Raw genomic sequence first — 15,320 nt, 5'->3', positions numbered from 1 at the left:
GAACAAACTATGCCGTTGTTATAGACTCCTCTCCACATGACTCGAGCCTTGTAGACATATACTTGCTCCATCGCTGAAAGAAGTAGAGGCATTTTCACCCAGAATAGACTGAGCATTTGTATCTGTGGATATTCAGTTGGTTGCATGCAACCACAACTTTCCAAGTCAGAAGCAACTTCAGTTGGGTTTTCCCCGTTACTACCAGTATGAAGGGTGAACACTCATGAGGAAGATCAGGATCATCCAGGGAGAAAAATACATTAAAGTGTCTGTGGAGTCTAAGGAGCATACACTGAGATGTGATCTCAGCAACCCACGTCCCCCACACCACCCTGGCTCTTCCTGTGACCATGTTGTTGCAGAGGCAGAGTGGGCCAGAGGGAGAGGAAAGGAGGTCTTCCTGGAACTCCACTGCTGCTTTGAAAATACCACACTCCCCTCTCAACATGAATACTCACCTGTGAAGGTCATTCCATTCCCCCACTCTGTCTTTAGTCAAGAGTCCTGATGAGCTTTGGAACTGGCTTCCTGGTCTCTTTGGTTGGGGAATAGAAAATAGCATACCCTGCAAGCACACAGGCCTCTACTTCCAATACCCTGAGTCTCTGATTCTTCAAGCCATGCTTCTTGAAAGTATTAGACTCCAGGAGCATCCTTATCTGGTTACCTCTTATTCCTCTACTGAGTGCCCATCCACAGAAACATCCCCTTGCTAATGTATCCCAAGAGCTCCATGGGCCAAACCGTAGTACCCAGTGCTGTATTGTCCACAGGCACATTCCGTCTTCAAAAACACTTTCTTTGGTCAGAGTCTGTGACAGAAACCATCCTGGTTTTCCTCCTCCCTCTCAGTTCATTACTTCGAAGTCTCCTTATTGTCCATTTACTTTGCTGCTGCTACTGCTGCTAAGTCGCTTCAGTTGTGTCCGACTCTGTGCGACCCCTGTAGACGTCAGCCCACCAGGCTCCCCGTCCCTGGGATTCTCCAGGCAAGAACGAACATTGGAGTGGGTTGCCATTTCCTTCTCCAATGCATGAAAGTAAAAAGTGAAAGTGAAGTCGCTCAGTCGTGTCTGACTCCTATGGCCCCGATGGAATCTGCAGCGCACCAGGCCCTCCTCCGTCCAGGGATTTCCAGGCAGAGTACTGGAGTGGGGTGCCATTGCCTTCTCCCCCATTTACTTTTATCCCCTCCTAAATCTTGATTTTGCTTTCCTCTGGTTTCCAACCTGTGCCCTGTGCTCTTCCATTCTATACATGATCCTTGGGTGACCATGTCACCCCCCAGAGCTTTTACCCATCTGACTTGTTTTCATCTGTATCCCTCTGTATGCTGATGCCTTTTTTGAATCACCAAATCTACCTAAGATGTCTCAACTGGGCCGCACTTCCCCCACAGGCTGAGACGTATGGGCTATCTGCACTCAGATGTCCCATAAGCCCTGCAGACCTGCTAGTAGCCCCAGGCCAATGTTCCCTGGGGTGTCTCATGGATGGGCACCGCCATCCACCCAGTTCCTTAAACCACAATCCAGGACATGCTGCTGGTGTGATCTTCACCGAGCCACGACTCCCTTGGAGCTGCTCTGGAAAAGGCTGACCCGAGATCTTCCTGTTGCCACAGGTGGGGATCCGTTCCTCTCAGAGGCCCTGTTCCTACAAACACGCTCTGAAGGTGTCCTGAGCACAGGTCATCACCCTCTTTTGGATGTCTGAGGGAACCTGGCCACTGTAATGCACCTGAGAGGTTGAAAGCCCTGTCTTTAACAGGACAGTGAGTCAGGGCACAGCAGTGTAAGCCCGTCATTGGGGAACATGCCAAAGAATATCCAGAAGAGATCCCTAAAGAGAACATTTCAAGAGGTGAGTCTTCATGGGTGTGCATCAAACAAGGGATTCCTTAACTGTATTTGTCCCAGTAAGCATCCTGTTCCGATTTGGTCTTCATCTGAGCACGGGAGTTAATTTGATAACACAGCAAACAGTTTAAAACGGCAGCTGAGCACAGGCAGCAGATACACTGACAGCCGATCCTTCTACATCAACATCAGCAGCTACAATTCTCAGCCATCTTTGATCTTTAAAGCACTATTCTGATCTGTCGAATGAAGTTATCTCCACAGTGTTTTAGAAATGTATTCAACTAGACACAAGGGGTCCTGACAAGAACTAAAACGTATGGAGTTTCACTAACAGCAGGGTTTTAACTGTAAAACTTTGGATTCAGGAACACGCAGCAGAGCAAGCACAAGGTCAGTTTTCAAACTAGTATTAACTTGGGCAAGTTGTCCCTTTCCTCAGCCTAAGACAGCTGTCAAGTATAGCGGGTCATGATGAAAACCTGCTTTCACTGTAGAGAGGAGTCACAAATTTTTGATCTTCGATTTCCTCCTGTAAGAAAGGGTTCTGTTTCCACAGCTGCAAGCTTGGCTTTCATAAGAGAACTTTTTCAGATAATGCTCAGGCCAGGGCCGCATTCCAGACCTACTACTTCAGATTCTCTGGGGCTGTCCTGCCCGTATCAGCTCTTCTAAAGCCTCTCCAGGGGAGAATTAATGCATAGTTTAGGTTGAGAAGCACAATCGCATGATGCTTCACCTGTCCTGGTTTTAAACAGATTCCTGAACTGAAGAGCCATGTTTGCTACTAATGAAATTTCAAAAAATTTGTAATTACATGTCTTCCCTTCTGAGAGGGATTTTGACATATTTATTCACAGCCATATTTAGAACCATTTCAATAACTCAGTGGTGTGTTATGCCCCCAAGTCCCCTTCCTTACCAGACACTCAGGCAGATGGAGGGGAGGGAACGCACCTCAGCCCTGGCGGCAGAAGGAGGATGGATGGAGTTCCGTTGTCTTGGTTACTGCTTGGCTGAGCATGCCTCCCGGGTTGCTGAGCTCAGGCAGGGGGCCTCACACCAGGTTAACAGGTATTCCTGTGACCAGAGGTTGGAGCTAAGGGCTGAGATCTGTTATTGAATCTGGGAAATGGAAGCTGGGTCGACGTGATTTGAGAAGAATGGGAAAACAACTAAGTAGAATTTCAGTTGCAGGGTGGGTTCTGGGAGCCTGTCCAGAGCCACTGACTTGTGGTCACCCAATGGGCGCCTGTGCGTAAACACAGAGACACACTAGATGTGTGCTCACTGGGGATTCCGTCCAGACGTGCACAGGGACTGTCTCTGGAGGGAGCATCTAGCACATGTGGAGGAGGCTGGACCCAGAACGTGGAAGGAGCAGGGGCACTCCTCGCTGTTACAAAAGCAATGGCATATCTTTCCCCCCATGTCTCACTTGGACATCTGCATTACCTTCCTAAACTGCTTCACTGAGGTATAGTTACACACCACAAATCACAGCCATTCAATGCATCCAGTGCAGTGTCTTTAATAACTTCACACAGTGGTGCAGCCACCACCACAGTGCACTTGTGGAACACTGCCAGCACCACAAAAAGCGTCCATGTACCCATCAGCTGTCAGCCCCCAATAGGACCTGCAGGCCCAGGCATCCTCTCATCTAATTTCTGTCTCTGTAGATTTGCCCTTTGTGGGCATTTCATATCAAAGGACTCCTGCAGGAAGTGGCCTTTTGTGTCTGGGTTCTTTCACTGAGCATAATGCTTTGGAGGCTCACCCATGTAGCAGCAGAAAGCAGAAGTTCATCACTTTTCATCCATCTATGCTGTTCCACTGAATGGCTACAGAATACTCTGTTTACCACTCTCCAGCTGACAGACTTTTAGGCTGCTCCACTATTTGGAGAATACAGACAGTGCTGCTGTGAAAGACATGTAAGGACGAGTATTTGTGTGGACATAGGTTTCATTTCTTTCTTTCTTATTATTCCACAATTTCATTTCTTGTTTTGCCCTTTGCACAGGCTAGACCCTTCAGTCCAAAGACATCGACTGAGTCACAGTATTATCCCACACCAGATGCTGTGCATTACAGGAGCTGATAGAGGACACAGCCGTTTATTTAGTGCCTTCCACCTGCCAGGTCATGGGCGCTAGGTGTTTTACATCTGTTATCCCCACTAGGTCTCCCAATAAACCTCACCAACAGGTAGAGTTATTGCCATTTTACAGATAAGGAATTTGAGGCTGAAGCAGAGTGCCTGGGCTGGTAGGGCCTGCACTGGAACCCAGCTTGAGTGTAAACTGTGAACTGTGGGATGGAGGGAGATGACATGGGGAGAGAGAGGAGTTTGGGCACAGGTCCCAGAGACTTTCCATACCATGGGGGAGCAGGGAAACATCACACCCTTGTTATCAGTCCTGGGCATCCCCTTGCAATAGGAGGAGCCTCAATCCATCTGAGGACAACATTACCAGGAAAAGAATGAAGCATGCAACAGAAGATGAAGTCTGTGAGTGGTTTCCAGGTGGGAGAGGTGTAACAGAAAAGCCAGCCCCCTGGTGAGGTTTCGTCTAGCTGTGAGGGAAAAGCTCGAGGACTGTGGCTGAGAAGGAAGGAGCCTCTAGGGCTGGACACAGATGTCTAATGTGACCTTGAAGTGCTTCGTGAAGCTTGAGGGTAAGGCCTGACCTGCAACCTGCCCCACTGCAGCTCAGTATTTGTTACAACAGGGAACATGCCAACACATTCCTACGAACCTCATTCAATACAAAACCCACCTGCTCAGTTCATGTCGTTATTAAGAATAATTCACCCATTTTCAGGCGAGTCTGGTGTGGCCCAGTGGGCCAATTTAATTTCTCAAGATGATGTGATAACAAGAGGCAGAACTAGGTGGAAAGGAAGGTTATCTGAATCAGAGCTAGTGTCCTTACTCACAATACCATATTGATTCCTCAAAAAAGGAAAAAAAAAGGTGGGGGGAAGGGTAAAACAAAGGGAAAAGAATAAAAGGAGACCCATGATGCTTACTGTATTGGGGTGTCCACCATGGACTGTGAGCGAAGAGAAAACTCCTCAAAGCGGTCTAATTAGAAAGGGAACTGACAATCACACAACATGAAGCCGGGAGACAGGGTGGTCTCTGGCACGGTGTACATGTACACGGAGAGCAGAGGGAGCACAAAGGAGGGCACGGGGAAGGTACGGAGTAGAAGAAGCTATGGAAGCAAGAGGAAGAGGGGAGAGCAGGGTGACAGAAAGCCTATGGACTTGCCCAAGGACACTGATCAGCAGGTTCAAACCGTCCATCCTGCCGATGGCAGCCTGCATGGAGGTTACACTTCTCACCGTGAAATAAAGTAGCCTGGCTCTCTGAGCTGTATTCAACCAACAAGTATCCCCCCAGCGCCTACCTGGTCATCAATGCCCTCAGCACAGTGCTGAAAGCAGCCATAGCCTAGGACAGACCTCAGTCTCAGGAGGTAAAGGAGTGTCCAAGATACAGAATAAAGGGGAAGCCTTTATTATATCAGAATAAAGGGAGACGGACATTAGACACTCCTGTCAGAGTGGGAGAGACGACAGGATTCCCCTCACCCACTCGAAAGAACCAAAATTTGAGCTGAGGATTTTCAGGGTTCACTCACTGACAATTCAGTTGAGAAATGGCTGCTATAATTACTATGCACTAGGAAGGGGAAAGGAGGGTGTTTCTCTCGTACAATAAGCTTCTGGACGATGTGGGGATAAAAAACACAAACGGCCCTGGAGCAACAGAAAACTGAGTGGAGAGGTTTGCTCCAGCCACTCGTTTCCTATGCGTTGTTTGCAACGAATTGACAGCATAACAGCAGCTGCACTGCTCTGTGTACCTCACTTTATCATCACTCATAAGATGGTAAACGTGTTCTGAGCCCCTGTGGTTAAAAGGTCCTCAAGGAGCTCATGGTGGGGTGGGCAGGAAGCCAGACTGAAGACCATGGTGAAACAAGTGTGATGAGAGCCTTGGCCACAGGGGCCAGCGGAGGCTGGGATCAGGCCGTGAGGAATGGCTTTGCCTGGGGGTGGGATAATATATAATATTATTGTCCCCATTTGCAGGCAAGGGAACCGAGGATCAGAGATGGTGACCATCTTACTCAAGGTCACACTGCTTGGTAGTGGTCCTAACCATCTTTCATGTACATCTGTTAAAATGTGAAGGTCTCTGCACCATTCATTACACCACTCTCTGTCTCTCTCAATGTTGTCACCTATTTTCACTCACAATCACCACCTTATACATTCCCTTGGCTCTAAGTCCTTGTTTACTAGATAAATAATCTGCTGAGCAAAGTATAGATTTCCTGTTAGCACATCCAGTCTGTCTACTTTATAAAAAATATTTCCTTGCAGGGCACATTGTACTCACCCAATCTGATGGTTTTCACTGAGCTTGTACTGCACCCATATGCAGGGTAAAGCCAATGGATCACTGGGATCTGTAGTTTTACTTATCTATTTCACACAATCTCAAGCATAATTTTAAATGTAGCCAATATTCAAGTAAAAACAGTAGAACCATTGCTTTCCTATAATGAGCAGTCACGAAAGATTTCATTGAATATTAATAGGTTCTAGTCAGGAGACTAAACCCCTTTCATGGGGAGTTGTGGAAATTCTTTTCCTTAAGTTAAGGAAACCCTTTCTCTTTATACATTTTGTCTATTGCTGGTACCCTGAGAGACTTAAGCAAAGCCAAGCCACTTCACTTTACTGTTTCTGACAAAACAAACAAGCAAAGCAACCCTAACACACAGGCGCATAGACGTATGTAATACACCCAATAGAGGTAGGTCAAATATAAGGCAATGGTATCGGAAATACAAGGGCTTCCATGGTGGCTCAGTGATAAAGAATTCACCTGCTAATGCAGGAGACCGGGGTTTGATCCCTGGGTCATGAAGACCCCCTGACAAAGGAAATGGGAACCCACTCCAGTATTCTGGCCTGGGAAATCCCATGGACAGAGAAGCCTGGTGGGTACAGTCCATGGGGTCGTAAAAGAATGGGACCCAACTTAGGGACTAATGAACAATTGAAATATAAATGGAAACCAGTAACTAATCATATATCCAAATTTCTGACCACAGCACAGTTCTACTGTCCAGGATCAGCTGTACTCCAGGAATCCAGACAATGAAAGATACCTTCCTTTTAGAATTACTATACACCGCTGCTGGCGATTCAGGAGATAAAAGTTTTCAAAAGCATTGCAAACCAAGGCAGGACTCAAGGAGCCTTTTAAAAGTATGTTCTTATTTCTATGTCACATCAGGGCCTAACTCACACACTCTTGAGAAAGAACACCTGCGATGATTTCAATACGGGAAATGCATCTCCCCTGAAAATACTTCATTATATTGTCTCATTTTGTGAAGTGGGGCATGAGGTGGGGAGGGAGGTGATGCCAAGGAAAGAGCCTACTTCTGAACCTGGTGAACACCGATTTGAGCGCAATTATTCCGGATCGACCAATGTCCATAGGAAGATTCAGTATCGGCTTAAGAGTGTCAATCCCCATCGAGAGAAAGAGAAATAAGTCATATAGACTGTCCAACTGCCTTCTGATCCTGAAGAGGTGGGGGTGTTTGTGGAAAACAACAGTTCTGAGAGAGCTGGGATCCCACTTGACTGAAGAGGATTGCGGTCCTGTGGCACTAACGCACACCTGGTCGGTCCTAGAGCGATAGATGTCTCCCTCTGTCTGCGTGTCTGTCCCTGACTATATCCCTCGCTCTCACGCGTTCTTTCTCAGGATCAGGTTCTCACTAGCGGAATGCCAATGCAGTGCTTCCCATCCTCAGGCCAGTCGAGGAGCCTGGAGTGGTGGGTCAGCCTCCCATCCTCAGTGTGTGTGGAAGAGAAGGGTGAAGACCACCGAGAGGAGGAGTCGTCCAGGGTCCTGTAGCGGCTACCTGCCCTTCACAGGGGAGGAGTCTGTGGGCCTGGCTTTGACAGCACAAAGATGGGACATTTACCCCTCCCCTCCTCATAGAAGGACCTTCCTGAGTATTCCCTTGGTTGTGGTGGATTGAGAGGGAGCCCCAAGTGGCCTGAAGAAAAGCAGGTTGTCCCCTGGGATGGTGGCAGTAGGGCGGGGGTGATTCGGAGGTGAGAAGGTAGTGCCGGGCCCTCTGGACCGTGTGCCCCGAGGGCCTCTCACAGCAGCTTGGAGGCTAGGAGGGACGATCACATCCGGAGTCACAAGAAGAGTTGTCGGGTACTGGAGATGCCCTCACAGATGACACCTGGTGATGGTCGGCTCTTGGGGTTGGAGGTCGGGGGCTTCTCCCTGGTTGCCTGGTAATTTGTGTTGTCATCTGTCTACGTTAGGAGCAGCTGGTGTTACTTGAATTTTTTTTTAATTAATTGATTCTAATTAGAGGCTAACTGGAGAAGGCAATGGCAACCCACTCCAGTACTCTTGCCTGGAAAATCCCATGGATGGAGGAGCCTTGTAGGCTGCAGTCCATGGGGTCGCTAAGAGTCGGACACGACTGAATGACTTCACTTTCACTTTTCATTTTCATGCATTGCAGAAGGAAATGGCAACCCACTCCAGTGTTCTTGCCTGCAGAATCCCAGGGATGGGGAAGCCTGGTGGGCTGCCGTCTATGGGGTCGCACAGAGTCGGACATGACTAAAGTGACTTAGCAGCAGCAGCAGCAGCAGTAGAGGCTAATTACTTTACAGTATTCTGGTGGTTTTTGCCATATATTCACATGAATCAGCCACGGGTGTACATGTGTCCCCCATCCCGAACCCTCTCCTACCTCCCTCCCATCCCATCCCTCTGGGTTGTCCCAGTTCACCAGCTTTGAGTGCCTTGTTTCATGCATGGAACTTGGACTGGTCATCTATTTCACTTATGGTAATATACATGTTTCAATGCTGTTCTCTCAGATCATCCCACCCTCGCCTTCTCCCACAGAGTCCAAAAGCCTGTTCTTTATATGTGTCTCTTTTGCTGTCTCGCATATACGGTCGTCATTACCATCTTTCTAAATTCCATGTATGTAGGTTAGTATACTGTATTGGTGTTTTTCTGTCTGACTTCACGCTGTATAAAAGGCTCCAGTTCCATCCACCTAATTAGAACTGATTCAAATGCATTTTTAATAGCTGAGTAATATTCTATGGTGTATATGTAACACAGCTTTCTTATCCATTTGTCTGCCGATGGACATCTAGGTTGCTTCCATGTCCTGGCTATTGTAAACAGTGCTGCGATGAACATTGGGGTGCAGGTGTCTCTTTCAATTCTGATTTCCTCGGTGTGTATGCCCAGCAGTGGGATTGCTGGGTCATATTGGAGCTTTATTTCCAGTTTTTTAAGGAATCTCCAAACTGGTCTCCATAGTGGCTGTACTAGTTTGCATTCCCACCAACAGTGTAAGAGGGTTCCCTTTACTCCACACTCTCTCCAGCATTTATTGTTTGTAGACTTTCTGAGAGCAGCCATTCTGACCAGTATGAGATGATACCTCATTGTGGTTTTGATTTGCATTTCTCTGATAATGAGTGATGTTGAGCATCTTTTCATGTGTTTGTTAGGCATCTGTATGTCTTTTTTGGAGAGATATCCATTAATTTCTTTGGCCCATTTTTGATTGGGTCATTTATTGTTTTGTTATTGAGCTGCATGAGCTGTTTGTATATTTTTTGAGATTAAATCTTTGTGATTTTTTTTCTACCAATGATTACCAGTAAGACAAAGGGAAAGAGTAAAAGCAAAACGAATAAAGACACTGACTGTATTTCTACCAATTGCAATTGGAAGAGCACCACAGACCTGATGATCAGACTGTCAGCAAGGTGGTTTTGCACTGTACTTTATTCCACAGAGAGTAGTAGAGAAGTGACAGTGGGGACCTTTGCAGGGGGGAAAACATTTAGGGGGAAATCTCGTCGACAGAAGAGGAAATGATTATCTTTGTGACTAGCTAGTTTCAGGAGAACTGACTTTTAATCACCGTTCCTAGTCATGAGACAGAAAAGAAGGAGTTGGATGGTCTGTGTCTGCCCTTTAATGACAAGGAGGAAGGTCTGTACTTGACCTTGTGGTAGGTAAACCCAGGAGTCACTGGATAACTTTGGATGAGTCTTACCGAAGTCCGACGGGGAAGGGTGGTGCTTTGCATTAAGTCATTTTGGGGACATGAAAGTCTGCAGAGATTTCTTTACTGTGGGTTTTCTTAACAGCTCAGGTGAAGTTGAACTTTGTCAGCATGGTAAATATGAGCATCTTTCATGCCGGTCCCAGTAGATAAGTATAAAGGCAGAGAGGTTCGAACACCCCTCACCTTTGAAAATTGGATTATAATTGCTTTAAATGTTGTGCTAATTTTTGCTGTAGGACAAGGGTGAATCAGCTATAAGTGTATACATATATCCCCTCCCTCTTGAACTTCTCTTCCACCCCGAACCCCACCCCTCTAGGTCATTACAGAGCACCAAACTAAGCTTCCTGTGCTATACAGAAGCTTGCCCTAGCTATCTATTTTACACATGGTAATCTGTATATTTCAGTGCTACTCTCTCAATTCAATCCATCTTCTCCTTGCCTGCTGTGTCCATAATTCTCTTGTCCATGACTGAGACTCTAATCTTGCCCTGCAAATAGGTTCATCAGTACAGTTTTTCTAAATTTCACATATATGTGTTGATGTAGGATATTTGTTTTTCTCTTTCTGATTTATTTCACTCTGTATAATAGGTTCTAGCTTCATTCAATTCACTAGAAATGACTCAAATTCGTTCCCTTTTATAACTGATGAATATTCCATTGTATACATGTACCACAACATCTTTATCCATTCATTGACAGACATCTATGTTTCTTCCATGTCGTGGATATTGTAGATACTGGTTCAAGGAACATTTGGGTACATGTGTCTTTCTGAATTATAGTTTTCTCAGGGCGTATGCCCAAGAGTGTGATTTCTGGGTCATATGGTAGTTTTATGGGCTTCCGTGGTAGCTCAGCTGGTAGAGAATCCATGTGCAGTGTGGGAGAACCCAGTTCAAATCCTGGGTCGGGAAGACCCCCTGGAGAAGGGATAGGCTAGTCACTCCAGTATTTATGGGCTTCCCTGGTGGCTCAGACAATAACGGATCCGCCTGCACTGCGGGAGACCAGCTTTGGTCCCTGGGTTGGGAAGATCCCCTGGAGGAGAGCATGACAACCCACCTTGGTATTCTTGCCTGGGGAATCCCCATGAGCAGAATAGACTGACGGGCTACTCTGGGGTTGCAAAGAGTCAGACACAACTGAGCAACTAAGCACAGCACAGCACATGGTAGTTTTATTCCCAGTTTTTAAAGAAATCTCCATACTGTTCTCCATAGTGGCTGTATTAATTTTCATTCTCACAAAGAGTATAAGAGGATTCCCTTTTCTCCACATCCACTCCAACATTTATTTTGTGTAGAGTTCTGATGATGGCCATTCTGACTGCTGTGACAAGATAGCTAATTGTGGCTCTGATTTTCATTTCTCATGATGAGCGAGGTTGAGCATCTTTTCATGTCTTTGTTGACAGGTTCCGTTTTTACTCTGGAAGAAATCAACACTTGAACATCACTGTATAGTTCTCAAAAGGTTTGTTTGTTTGTTTGTTTGTTTTTGGTAATCTAAATGAAGGCAACAAAAAGGAGTCATTATCGCAGAATAGGATCATCATCCTCTTCAATTCAGAAAATTAAGTCAAGGAGAGTGTAAGTAACTTGCCCACGGTCACAGAAGGAATAAGTGGTGGGACCTTGATTCAAATCTAGGTATCTGTGGCTTCATCACCTCCCAGCTCGGCACCACAGGCTGATGGTTTCCAGATCCACACATCAGGCTCAGCACTCTCTTCCTGACTACAGACTCCCCTAGTCAACTGACAGGGCTGCAGGGAGACTGCACTCAACAAGTGCTGGGCAACTTCTGGGACACCGGAGATGCCTTCACAGGGAAGAGAAGTGAAAGACACGCTGGGTCCCACAGGCCTCTACCCACCCCCTGGAGGGAGTGAGGAGCTACAGGAGGTTCTAAAGGGGGCTGTTTCTGTGACAGACAGGCTGATGGACTGCCGTTCTGCATGCATGTGACAAGAAACACTTGTTCCTTTGAGTTTATTTCTCTTTACGGTTGACAATACATACCACATGGTGAAAATACACAAAGCAGATATGTAAAACCAAGCGGATATATGGATAAGCAGATACATTCCCATTATACCGACGGAATACCTGACAGTAAGACAGCACTTCTCTGTAAAAGGAGAACATTCTCCTAGACTAAAGCAATGAAACAGGAAATTAGTCTTTTTCTTAATTCTTAGCCTCATTCCCCCATCACAGATGAGGCATCATGGGCACAGAGAAGTTAGGTCAGCTCCCCCAAGTCATTCTGATAGTACGTGTTTGAGTCCCCCAGGCAAGGAATATTCAACATGTCCAAACTGCACCCATCCCCCCAACCCCCGCGCCCCACACAGCTGCACCTCCTTTACTGTCCCCTGACTCAGTGCCAGGCAGCCTTCTCCCCAGCTGCTTAGGCCAGAGATGCTTAAAGCCATCCTTGCTTGCTGCCTCTCTCTCACCACACTCTCAATCATCAAGCCTCACCTCTTGGCCTCCTAAGTCTAAGTAAGATCCTGTTCCTTCTCTGCATCAGCACAGTGAGTTCCCTAGGCCAGGTCACCCTCGTCTCTCTCCTTGACAAGCACCAGCAATCCTGATGCTTTCCAACACATGGTCTGTCCTGCTGCCTGAGGAAGGGAAGACTTCCTCAGTGCAATCTGGGCATGACACCCCTGCTCAAAACTCTGCACGGGCTGCCTGCTGCTCTTAGGATATTGTCCAGCCTCCTTGACTAGGCACAGCAGGTCTTGTCTGCCCCCAAATGCCCGATCTTCACCAGACACCCTCCTTCTGCTCCACGCCCCACTTGATATTCCAGCCACCCAGACCTCTCTCTGTTCATCAGATGGCCGGTGTGCTCACACTCCTACTCCCTAGCCACCCCCTGTCCCCTCTCATCCCCTCCCCACCCACCGATTTCACAATCTCACTCCTGCCTTTGCCTCCATCTTACATGCCCTTTCTCCCTCCTCATCTGCCTGATTCCTTCTTAGATTCAGCTGCCAGGCTGGGTAGAGCAATTTCCATTTTTCCTGGGGAGAACCTGGGAGAAAAGTCACAGTTAACAGATTTGATATTTTTACCAAATGGAAGGTGGTGGAGATTTCACTATGAATACCTGCTGCACGATGAGCTGATGCAAAATGCAATCTAATGGCAGAGTTTGTCTGGGAAAGGCTTCCTTGCTAAGCAAAGGATACAGACAGAAAAGCTCTCCTCGTGCTTTATATGGGCCCGTTGTTGTCTTTGAATACGGCCTTTTGAATTTGGTCACAGCGTTGGAAGCATAAAGGGATCCAGGGTGACCACCTGCTTCACAGTGAGCAGGGATAAGCCGAAGCATGGGAATTTCAAAATGTCACTTTACGGTGTCTGTGACCCAGTACACGGAACAGGACTTGAGCTGCCCTACCCACACACTGTGTGTTGATGAGATTTTCACTATTTTTCACTTTATAATGTTGAGTTCCTGTTAGGACGAGATGAAGTATATTGACACGTCCTCCCTGTGCGGGGGTTTGATTTACTAGTCCCTGTGGTCATCAGGGAGGCAAGGACGAGCTGCCAGCTCAGTATGGGGACCCTCCTAGGGAATGTCACAGCACCTTCTTGCAACTCCTCAGGTGTCTCCACCTGGTGCCATCAACCCATGGAGGGAACTGCCAGTTCCTGTGATGGCCAGTGGAGGGAGCGACCCCACTGCTGCTTCTACCTGCTACAGATTCAACTGTGACGACTGACTTCCTTCACTACAACTTCTCTGAGCAGAACACACCTAAATATGAAATGAAGTGTGTGCCTGTGGTATGTAAAGCCAATTAAATAGTTGGACACGGCACCAGTTCCACCACCCCACCCAACCCCACCCCAGCCAGAGGACGGAGTAGACTCTCAGGGGCTCTGGCATGCCACCCTCCCCACTGACGTGTCCGTAACACAGGGGTCAGTGTAAATGACTCACCTGGAGCCTACTTATGGAGCTTGTGGGAGCCAGGTATATGGGGTTTTATTCCCCACAGACCCAGAGGGGTAAGGATGAACCCCAGCCTTCTCACAGACAAGGAAACAAGTTGAAAGAGCTTAGGTGGCTGATGCAGTAAAAGCTGGATCTGGGAGTCACGCCCTAGTTTCTCTTGAGTGCAAAGCCAGTCTTCTCTGCAGTCACAATAACACGTGTGGCTTGTGTTTCAGTTACCGAGATGCAGATGTTGTTCCATGAGAGGAGAGCCATCAGTGTTCCAATCTCCTGTCTGCTTGTGAAACGCGGGTACCCAGTAGGGCAAAGCCACCCTGAAAGGTTCTAACCCCTTTGTGTGTGCGCCTTAGGAGGACCTGCCTTGCAGCCAAGAAACTGGAGTCCGGTGGAAGGAAAGGGTTGCTCCAGAGGCAACACCAAGCAGGACTTTAACTTCCCCTTGCGGGGAAGCACGCTGCCATATCACAGAGGCTTTGCAACCAGCCCCCACCCGTTATGTCTCCACCAGTCTGACTCTGTTTATCAGATATAAGGAATCGGAAGGCACGCCAAAGCACAGGAAGCGTTTTTAGTGGCTGTAAGACAGCACTGGAGACCACCCAGCTGCCATGGTGCTCTGGAGACAACTGGGACTGAAAGTCTGTCTGGCTCCACCTGTGTCCAGGTCTGTGCTCTTCTGCTCATGTGTGTGTAAACTGTGGAAGGTCAAAGTGCCACCTCAAGAAATCTCCCCGTCCCACCACCCCCCCGCAAATGTGTCCTGACTAGGGACCCACACCACATCCCACCCCCGGACATATGGCAGGGGTCAGATGCTCTCTTCTGTGTTCCCAGAGCTCTGTAATTTAAATCCTGCCATTGCTTTCATCACACAGCACGTGGCAGTCATCTGCTTGCAGGGGACAGTCCCCATCATCCCTAAGCACTCCAGCCGCAGTAGGAGGAGACATAGCGTCTGGTCCCTGCGTAGAACTATTTCCTCAAAGAATGAAGGACCGGGATTCAAGGTAAATTCTCAGACAATAAAGCGTAGCTCTTCGTGGACCAGTTACTTTTGTGTTAATAACGACACAGGAGAATGGAGTAAGCAGGACATCTGTAGAATCAGATTCCCTTCCCTGTGGGGGCGGGGATTGGAGTGCATGTTTCATATGACCCCTAATTCTGGAAACTCCTGATCAAAGAGGCTGCAAGGTTCATTACACACTTGTGGGTCACTCTGTGGCCTCATCAGCCACAGTTGTAGCCTCACAGTAGAACTGGGGTCAAGAACCTTAGAGCACCGGTCAGGTCACTGAACGTTTCCC

General features: G+C 47.5%; 1 long non-coding RNA gene across 3 annotated transcripts in view; it reads left to right on the top strand.

The window, feature by feature from the left end:
- LOC101909825 (uncharacterized) overlaps positions 1 to 15,320 on the top strand; it is a 120,034-nt gene that overhangs the window by 17,523 nt on the left and 87,191 nt on the right. For all 3 annotated transcript variants that reach the window (XR_009493769.1, XR_003033800.2, XR_009493768.1), the window contains one exon: positions 13,661 to 13,841. This is a non-coding gene — a long non-coding RNA (uncharacterized lncRNA). The remainder of the gene's footprint in view (positions 1 to 13,660; positions 13,842 to 15,320) is intronic.

Source organism: Bos taurus, unplaced genomic scaffold, assembly GCF_002263795.3.
Source record: "Bos taurus isolate L1 Dominette 01449 registration number 42190680 breed Hereford unplaced genomic scaffold, ARS-UCD2.0 ScbfJmS_511, whole genome shotgun sequence".
In the NCBI taxonomy this organism is placed as follows: domain Eukaryota; kingdom Metazoa; phylum Chordata; class Mammalia; order Artiodactyla; family Bovidae; genus Bos; species Bos taurus.
This window is presented reverse-complemented; position numbering and strand designations above follow the sequence as displayed.